Source organism: Lepisosteus oculatus, chromosome 14 (assembly GCF_040954835.1).
Source record: "Lepisosteus oculatus isolate fLepOcu1 chromosome 14, fLepOcu1.hap2, whole genome shotgun sequence".
NCBI classification, from domain to species: domain Eukaryota; kingdom Metazoa; phylum Chordata; class Actinopteri; order Semionotiformes; family Lepisosteidae; genus Lepisosteus; species Lepisosteus oculatus.
Genome location: NC_090709.1, coordinates 22,043,247 through 22,053,547, shown reverse-complemented (window position 1 = coordinate 22,053,547; position 10,301 = coordinate 22,043,247). Strand labels below are relative to the sequence as shown.

The 10,301-nt window shown below is 38.4% G+C and overlaps 1 non-coding gene across 1 annotated transcript; it reads right to left on the bottom strand.

Annotated features, from left to right (window-relative positions):
• Positions 1 to 449: 449 nt before the first annotated feature.
• On the bottom strand, positions 450 to 521 carry trnaa-ugc (transfer RNA alanine (anticodon UGC)). The gene has a single exon. It is a non-coding gene; the product is annotated as a tRNA-Ala (tRNA).
• Positions 522 to 10,301: the final 9,780 nt, after the last annotated feature.

The window sequence follows — 10,301 nt, the reverse complement described above, 5'->3', positions numbered from 1 at the left end:
TCTTTTGCCTTTTCCTTCACATATGGAAAAAGTTCAAAGTGTCCTTATGGCTGTGCTCCACATCTACACGACAGCACCTGTAACAGTACAGGACACGCAGTGAGGAATTCGCGCAGCTTTCAGTTTAGTGCGGAGTCCAGAGGGAGGACTCACTCGCTGAATGATTTCTCAAGAAATCCCGGGTGAGATTTAACAGGTGATTTCTTCAACAGCCACGACAAGTGTGGAGACGTTCTCTGGATTTCCTGAATATGACGTTAAATTAGTTCAAATCATTTGGTAGTTAACAGAACTAAATGCTTTGGAGGTACATTTAAAACAGCAGAGCAACACTGTAGCACTTTGTGTGTGACTGAACTTAATTGTGTAAACCTGGCTCTCTATGAACACCGACAAAGAGTTCTCACTCAACAGAAGATTGCGATGTGAGCACAATAATGTAAAGCACATGGAGATGCCAGGGATTGAACCCGGGACCTCATACATGCAAAGCATGCGCTCTACCACTGAGCTACATCCCCACTGGTGTGTGCTCAGGGAGAATGCCTGCAATTTCCCACTTTCGTGTTCCCTCTACTACAGAGTAAATTCATGGGAATGAAGAAATAAGGAAGGAAAAATAATCGCATTGAAGCTTCCAGAGACTGGGCAAAAACGAATCAGTTATTTTTATATCCAGTCACACGGGCGACAGTGGTTAATTCCTCGACGGGGAAGTGCTTTTTTACCTCCTTACTCTGCTGTCTTTTAATTCTGTTTTCTTTGAAAGCTTTTTGCATCTTTTAAGTGCTCTCGGTTAAACTATGCATAGAACAACAGCAGTACTGATGATTTTCATGGACCGATGCACACTTCTGTACAACTCCAGTGATAAAGCCCTGTCTGTAAATATTGTTGAAGAACGAAAAAGGGTGAAACAACGCTCCAACCACAGGAATGGTAACCAGAAGGATCGTGTTCTAATTTAATATGTCATTTTGAGATGCCTTGTCAACGCAGACAGGTGTTAGAGCTGAACAAATAATTTATAGTGGTGGTTGTAAACATGGAACATGTTGTTTCTATACCAGGAAGAAAGGAGCAGACTCTTAAACTCTTTAACTCTTAAGTTAAAAGAGACAAAAACGACACCTAATCACAGCTAACATTAATTAAAATGACATCACAACAAAAGAGCAGAGCCTTAAGTGAATCAAATTCGTTTTCATTAAATGTCTGTGTCTTCATCACTTTGACCGGGGTAAAGTTAGCTTGAAGTTCGAAAACGATTTTGGCATGCCTGTAGCGTTTTTATGAAACAATTGCTTTGTATATACAATTGTTTTGTGTATAAAGTACATTGTGAATGTTCTCACAGCCTTCAGTTTGTCTTTTTATTCCACACACGAATATTCTTGTGCCATATCACATATCATATAACACAGAACGCCTTCAAACCAAATGCATTTTAAAGACCACGACTTTGAAAATTTTCACAACCCCTCCATAAACATATCAGTGAGCTAATTATCCTTTTCTGACAGTCGGGGTTTTGATTGATGCGCAATTACGCACCATCTGGAACACTGGGGGACCGCTGTATACATACGTTCACAACGCAGAAATACTGCTCAATAGAGTTTCATGCAAAAAACCCATATATGACCATAGGAAGCAGATCAGCAGTTTCCAATTACCCAGACTGTCAGCACGGGAATAAAGCTTTGTTTTATTTCTGAAACCCTTTATTTCCTGTTTTCATTCTGCATGAAAATTCCTATTCTTAACTCAACAGCTTTTTAAAAACAGCACCCATGATGTTCAAATCATGATGTCCATGATTGTTTACACAGAAGACTGGGAGAGCTTTGGGTTGTGAATCTCTTTTTCTCATGGTTTTATTGAATGTGGCACTGTGCACTAGGATAGGGGGATGCTGTTCACAAGCCAATAGCATTTAAACCACAGCACCCACAATGCTGCAAGTAAGTGTTTTACACACTAAGCAGGTCCTCTGACCTTTCCCAGCCTTGCTTTGGGTTGTGAAACCTCCTTCAGTTTTTTTATGATTTTTTCAATACGGCACCATTTAGACATGCAATACACTGGGATAGGGAGGTCCTCTTCATGACTCACTAGCATTTGAAGCACAACATTCACAATGCTACAACCAAGTGTTTTACACACCAGACAGCCCCCCTCACCTTATACAACCTTGTGTTGGGTTGTGAAAGTGTTCTTTCTTTTTTATGATTTTTTTTAATATGGGGGTCTTCTTAATACATGGGGTACATGCGGATAGAGCCTTAAAAGGTGGCTTCTCAAAGCTCTTTACAGAATGACAACAACAATAAATAAAAATACACAAGATAAAACACAATTACAATATATAGAGGAGACCGTGGATGGTGGTACTAAGAAAAGCAGAGGGGTGAAGAATGGAACCAGTTCAGTAAAGGCTTTTCTAAAGAAGAGGGTTTTGAGTCTGGATTTGAAGTAGTTTAGAGAAGGTGACTCTGTGATATCCTTGGGGAGAGAGTTCCAGGGCTTGGGGCATAACAGGAGAAGGCCCTGTCACCCACAGAATGTAGATGGGCTTGGGGAACAGTTAGGAGAGCAGAATTAGAAGAGAGAAGGTTGCGAGGTGGGGAGTAGGGCGATAATAGTTCAGACAGGTAATGAGGTGCCAAGCCATGCAGAGCCTTATAGGTGAGCATGAGAAATTTCATGTGCATTTTTTCCCCTCTGTAACAAGAAACATGTGCACTCTGAATTGAGTAGGTGTCAAATTTGTAAACCTGAAATTATTTTTTGGTCATATAGTCATTAAGATCCAAAAGACTTGGACAGAGATTCAACGAGCCCAGGCATAGAGACTGAGTGTCAAGCGAGCAGGAGCGGTGAGGAAGGAGACTGCGAGAGCATAGATATAGATATATCTAGATATACAGTACATTTAGGACTCAGTACCGATAACACTGCTGCTATTGATGGAGTAGAAATAAGTGTATTGGTAGTTTTATCTGAGGCAAGAAGTACTAGAACACCTCCTATACAAATGTTAGGATTCAGAGCAAGAAATATTTTTCCACCTCACCCAATGGTATTGCATTAACGAAGCTGAATCTGGCTTCTTATTCGCCAGCTTCTTCTGCCTTAAATGCTGCTGCTGTGATGTTATGCCGCCTTTCACCTGTAGATGGCTCTTTACAGTAATTTTTAAAAGTACTAATCGGGATGGATTACTGTATTTATCCTCAGCAAAGGGGAATATGTAAGTAGTGACTATCCAAATAGAATTTTTGTGTGAAACACATTTCAGAAAATTGTAAACCAATTTTCAAAACTCACAATAACACAAACACAATAAGTAAATAAGACAAAGGCAAAACATAAGTTCACAGGCACTTTCTGCATATTTACCACGACCTTACCTTCTGATCATAAAAAGTCTTAAAATCTTGCATTTTACAAGAAATTCTAATATAAATGGGACATTTAGAACATGGCATATGAGAATATATGGTTAACCGAGGATGAGCAACAGGTGATGGCACTTTCTGCTTCTTGCTATAAACCTACCCCCTGGTTATAAAAATATCTAAAAAGTCTGACATTGAGGTGTGAGAGACAATTGAACAGACTATCAAAATTCTGAACTTTAGGAAATTTTACTGTGCCATTTTTTTTTAAATATGACCCTGTGAACATGGCATGTCCCTCCTTCCTCATTACCAAAACATCTCAATGTTCCGACACTATGTACATTACAACACTTCACTGTTGCATTTCAGTTGTGACATTCTGAACATGGCATGTTAAAGTATATAGAAAATCTAGATCAGTACAGGCTAAATGCAATTCATAGTGATTTATCATTTTCTTACTTTCTAAATAAAAAAATTTCAGTGATTATGACACTTCGATATGACATAAAATATGCTTCAATGACAGAATAAATAACCATGGAAAAAATACCCACAGTGGACATTCATATTTGTGATTATAGGAATGTTAAATATCAGGTGAGTAGCTGCGTCAGCATGCGTAGGCTGCAAAGGAACAAGTAAAAGGTTATTCCATGCTGAAAAGAGAAGAAAGGAAACATAACATGTTGGCCGTGGAGCCTTCTTCAGGTGTTAGAAAGACAGGGCAGTATGCAAAGATACATTTCTTTTTAGCTTTGCCGACTGCAGTTTTTCTTTGATGACAACATCAAAGACATTAAGGAATTCTTACAGCTAACAGCTCCACATCAACTTCCTTTTATAACTAACCTCATCAGATCTCTCAACTCCCAACTCTTCCAGTTTCTCACTTCAGAGAAGGATAAAAAACTCAATCATCCTCTACAGAGAAAAACCATCAACACCTCCACCAATCCTAACCTTGTTGTTACTGTACCCTCTGGCCTTTCCCTTTCACCCCTTTGCATCCTCAGCTAACATTTTAATATTACAACACAATTACAATAGATTGTACAGTGTTTACAGTTTAAAATTAAGGTAAATGTCAAAATATTAAAATCCAACTGCACAGTGCTAACAAAACAATGCTTGTCAAGTTCTCAAACAAATCTGCATTGTATTTTTAAAATATTTCAGTAGAGGATGTGACGGGAGTATAAATGACGATTCAACGATCATTTTTCTTGGGTGAATATGGTTTTCTGGGGAGTTGCGATGTTGGGCATTATTGGACATTTTTGACACGTGTTGAACAGTCGCATTTTCTACAAATATTAAAATAGCTATGGTTTAGCTCAAAAATCCAATCGACCTATGCGAAAACAATGTTTACATCACAAAAGAAACCCATCCCTGGTTGGACTTGAACCACCAACCTTTTGGATAACAACCAAATGCACTAACCGATCGGGCCACAGACACTGACTGGTGGAGAATTTTCTCGAATCCCCCCCAAAAAAAAAAAATCTCTTACCGTTCTTTTTGCCGGCCGGTAATATTTCTTCTGCACTGATAACCAAGAACTGAATTTCATGTTTCGCAAGCTGTGTGAATTTAATCAAAAACAAGTTTTCCAGAAAGGAAATGAACACATGCATTTAACGAAATCAAGCCCTTTGTGAGTGCCCAAAATGGTACGTTCTGTACTACAAGATAGGAAGAAATACACAGCTGGGATTCAAACCGCAGTTCTTTTGTTTAATAAAGAGGGACTTTAACCAACTTGTTAGGAATCCCTGGTGAGAAGATACACGGATCCTGTGCAGACGCAGGCACGGGTGATAGATGAGGCAGGCGAACAAACCAGAACGAAAGGCAAGTCGTAATCCAGGAAGTTCACCGGTAGCAGACAGTCCGAGTCGAGAGGCGAGGTGCAAAGTCGAAAAGGCAGAAGGGGAATCCAAAATCCAGAATAAACGAGGTACGGGGGAAAACCGCCAGGTAGAGCTCTCAAGGAGTAGACTCAATACCGAGCAGTGGGAAGCAGGTGAAGATGGTTTAAATAGCAGTGCGCACCGCAATGAGTGTGCGCAGGTGGTTTAACTCGTGCGGCGGCGTTTGTTAATAATCACCCGCTGCTGGGTCTGATTAGCTCGCTTACGCTTTGGTCTTGACTGCCTGGTGGTCGTGACACAACTAAGCTACGGTGACATGACATCCAACCTCTTTTACAGCCACTTGGACACATCGCTCTGAGACATCTGCATTCAGAAAGCGCTGAACCTGCTCTCAGAGCAAATGGCCTCTTTTACATACAGTAGCAGCCCCGACAACGAGAAACTAAGAGAATTGGCTTTTATCTGGCATTTTTCATGTCCAATGCGTTTGACATCTCCCAAGGGCAACAGAGTTCTTTTGCAACACTATTTCTTCTTCTTTTTTATTTCTGTCCGCTTTGATAAAAAATGAGAAATCGTGCAAGGGAAAAATGTCTTTTTTTCATAGAGAAAACGTGGACCGGGAAATGTTGTGTTGAGAAGAAGTGATTTAACATGATACGTGACCTGATTTATAGGAGCAAATGCTCACCCAGCAAGGTCTGGAGAAGTTGAAGAGTCTGGTGGATGTGATAAATATACGGTGTTGTGGAAGAAAACAGTCTTTCTTTGAATTCTCAATCAATTGGAATTTCAGTGCGAAACATAAACCCTTTGTCTGATTTAAAGAGATTATATTTTAAAACTCATAAAAAATCAGAAAACACATGTTTCTCACTTTGAAATTTTAGACAGGGCGTTATATTACTAGTAGCGACGCTGAGCACACTATGGGGGAATTCAGGTTATGTGAAATACCAGCAGTTTAATAAATAACACATCTGATTTTAGATCATAAGATTGTAGGTTCGACTTCTACCTTGCTTGTGTAAATTTTATTCAAGCTCCTCAGTAATAGATGTCTATTATGTAATGAACCGCACCTGAAAGCAAACATTGGGTCTGTTTCCTCTGTTTTCCAGCATGAAATAGCAAATCGTTACAAAAAGTACCTGCTAATGTCCAATAGCGTTTTTTTTTCAAATTACATTTTCAGGCTTCAGACACTTTTTAATAAAACAAAAGTGTCCAGAAACTCCCTAACTTTCAGGTTTGCTTGAACCTGTATTAAAAGAAGTTATTTGAAACTTCCGGGATTCCATTCTCTGATGTAGCTGTCTCTAAAGACAGATGTGATGTTTCGCAGATGTGAACTGTGCCTTCTCTCTTGTGTTCAAGGGTATTCGCTGTGGGAGATCCTAACTGTATGTCCAGTAGGGCTCTATTTTGTTTAGATTATCTATGTGGTGTACAGATAGAACTCAACTACATGGTGTGAATTCCGTGTTCAGGACGAGCAGAACCTGAAAAACTAAAAGCATTTCAGCATTTCAAAACTAAAAACATAATTTGAACACACAGCCTTCTGATGTGGAGTCAGGCATGCTACATTTGCGCCACAAAGTCACAGCTATAACCACAGAAACCAAAATAGTTAGAAATATGGAACACAACTGTTGTTCCCCAAGAAGGAAAGCTGTTTTGTACTGATGTCACTCCTGTTTATGTAACCCAGATTGTGAAGACGACTCTGCCCTATCAAAGACAAATGTTAAACAAAAGTTGGAAAGCACACTCTGAACCCATCTGTATATTTGATTCCCGCGATCCTTTCAAAGCTGCTCAGTACTTTGCAAGCAAATCAAATCATTTCAGGGAAGAAACTCAGTTTAATGAACTACTTTCGTATTTTCACTCGTTGATTTTGATCTTTGTATTCTCTTTCCATTCTCAGCAATAATATTTCAAAATTACAGTTCAGATTTATTGGAAAACTTCACAAGCATTATGAGATTAGGACTGTACAATTGTTTTTTTAATATCTTGGTATATTTACCTTCATTTTAATATAGATATAACCATAAATGTTGTTAAGCATATTGTACTTTTGTTGTACTTTTTAAAACATTTTAGCTGAGGACACACGGCGACTATTATACCTTGTGATACATGCAAGACATCTGTAAACGAAGATGTAATTACAATAAAATTGGCAATTAACAGAAAACCACAATTTGTATAATATTATTCCTCAATATCAATGATCAAAATGTATAAATTGATTGCTTCCTTAGTATTGCCAGGATCTATATTTAGCGTTCGGTAGCGATAACACTGCTGATATTGATTGAGTAAAAATCTATGATGTAGTGACAGCTTTATCTGAAGCGAGAAATCCTCGAACACCGCCTATGAAGTGTTAGGATTAATACCAAGAAATACCTTTTGTTTTCCCACCCAAAATGCTACTATTGCATTACACATTATGCAAACATTACCAGTTTTAGTAGCTTCTGGGCACGATTTTCCAAAACTGAAACTAAATACAAATGATTTAAGATGAACCATGTCCAAAAATTGTAAATCAGGACTAATACAATATCAAATGAAATTACTACAGAAGAAAAGGTTTAACTGAAATATGAATAAGACTATGCAAGCCTACAAAATAGAATAATTCAATTTATATAACTTATTTTTTTCTTATTTGAGAAATGGGCTCACACACCGGAAGACACTAACGTTTCTCTTCGTTAGAATATGTGAATAACAGTTTAACCCCAAATTTCTGTAATTGTGATTCTGTTAAAATTAAAAAAAGCATCTATCAATAGTAAGAAATTATCAAGAAAGTAAGAAATTGTGTTATTTCATAAACTGTAAGACATGAAGACATTTACAGGTTATATCCTTTGCTTTGTCTTTTAACACAAGCGTTCAGGATCCAAGCCCATATTCGGACGGTTGTGTTTCTCTTGTAATCATCAAATGGCATTGTTTTGTCCGTCAGTTCTTTCTCGAGTTGTACCATGGATATTTTATTCCATCAATACTTTTCATGCTCTTTTGCATTTTCCTTCACATACGGAAAAGAACTCAAGGCATTCTTCTCACTGTGCTACACAGTACAGGACACGCAGTGAGGAATTCGCGCAGCTTTCAGCTCAGTGCGGAATCCAGAGGGAGGACTCGCTCGGTGAATGATCTCTCAGGAAATCCCGGGTGAGGTTTTTCTGCAACAGCCACGACAAGTGTGAAGACGTTCTCTGGATTTCCTGAATGTGACTTTAAATTAGTTCACATTCTTTGGTAGTTAACAGAACTAAATGCTTTGGAGGTACATCTAAAACTGCAGAGAACACTGTAGCACTTCGAGTTTAATGTGTAAACCTGGCTCTCTATGAACACGAGCAAAGAGTTCTCACTTGACAGAAGACTGCGATGTGAGCACAGTAACATAAAGCACTTGAAGATGCTAGGGATTGAACCTGGGACCTCATACATGTAAGACAAGCACTCTACCACTAAGCTACACCCCCGACATAGAGACCTTTCGAAGATGTGCAGGTGCTCACAGACCACAATCCATCTTTTGCATCTTTTAAGTGCTCTTGATTAAACTATGCATAGAAAAACAGCAGTACTGATGATTTTCATGGACTGATGCACACTTGTTCTGTACAACTCCAGTGATAAAACCTTGTCTGTAAATATTGTAGAACGTAAAAGGGTGAAACAACGCTCCAACCACAGGAATGGTAACAGAAAGGATCATTTTCTTATTTAATACCTCCTTTTGAGATGCCTTGTCAACGCACACAGACGTTAGAGCTGAACAAATATTTTGTACACAAGACGGCAATATTAGAATTCCTGTCTTCTTGATGGATTCAGACTGGTAGCCAGAGGACGCCGGGACAACGCCCATTGGACAACTGCTGGAACAGAGGCTGCAACAGAGCTTGTCAGCTGGTTTGGTGTTCGTGCCGGGAGATTCCAAATCCATACACAGTGGATAAGTAAACCCCATGTTCTACATTCTGTCTCGAGAATTCAGTTGTACCTCAAAAAAAGTTGTTATCAATTTAATTCATGAGTAATGTATTTACTTCCGAGTTTAGAGTAACAGTGGGTAATAACACTGATTAGCGATTTGGTAACCGAACGATATATATTGACATATATTCTCTGCTGTGTATCTTTGTGTTTGCATCTCTTCGAGATTATATACCTTGTATATTGATAACCCTCACAGTAAGGTCTGCCGCTCATATCCAGGCAGACTAGTATATGTTTGGTGCACAATTTATGTTAATAAATGTATCTCGTGTATTGAACCCGTGTGTGTGCGTTGTTAGTTGTTCTGACGATTGATTTTCTAAAAGCCACAACGAACAACCTCGTGATTACTGCTACAATTAATAATTGTCTCAGTAAACCCATCAAACCTCTACAACCACGATACACCACCATAAACTATATTAATTTAGGAACATAAACATATAGTGTAAACTGTATATGGCTGGTATTGGTAGTTTAAAGAAAAAATACACACCAGTATTCCACTTTCTTCCTAAACATTTTAAGCATCAAAGTCTTACATGTAGTAAGATTTTACCACGTTTCGGAAACGTTTTTACATGCTCCTTCTGACCATCTTAACTTTATATACTTTGTGAAAAGTCATAAGATATTCACATTTTCTGTGAATGTGCTCGTTATCGGAGTAAACAAAAGCATACTTTTAGAATTTGATTCATAGGGAATATAATATGGAATCACGTACCTAAAGAAATTAATAACGATATAATTATTTTTATGTACTGTAGCTCAAATAGTAGTATAATACACTTTCTATGGATACATGTGCTTCTACGCAACGCAGAAGCACATCCACAAGTAACATTACCTAGCTAAGAGAGGACATTGGCTAGCCATTATGATAAATACAGTGGAAAAAAGCAATTGGGAAAATAAGACCTGCTGATCTGTTATACATACCAGGAAGAGAACAGAATATGATTTTTTTCTGTTCGAA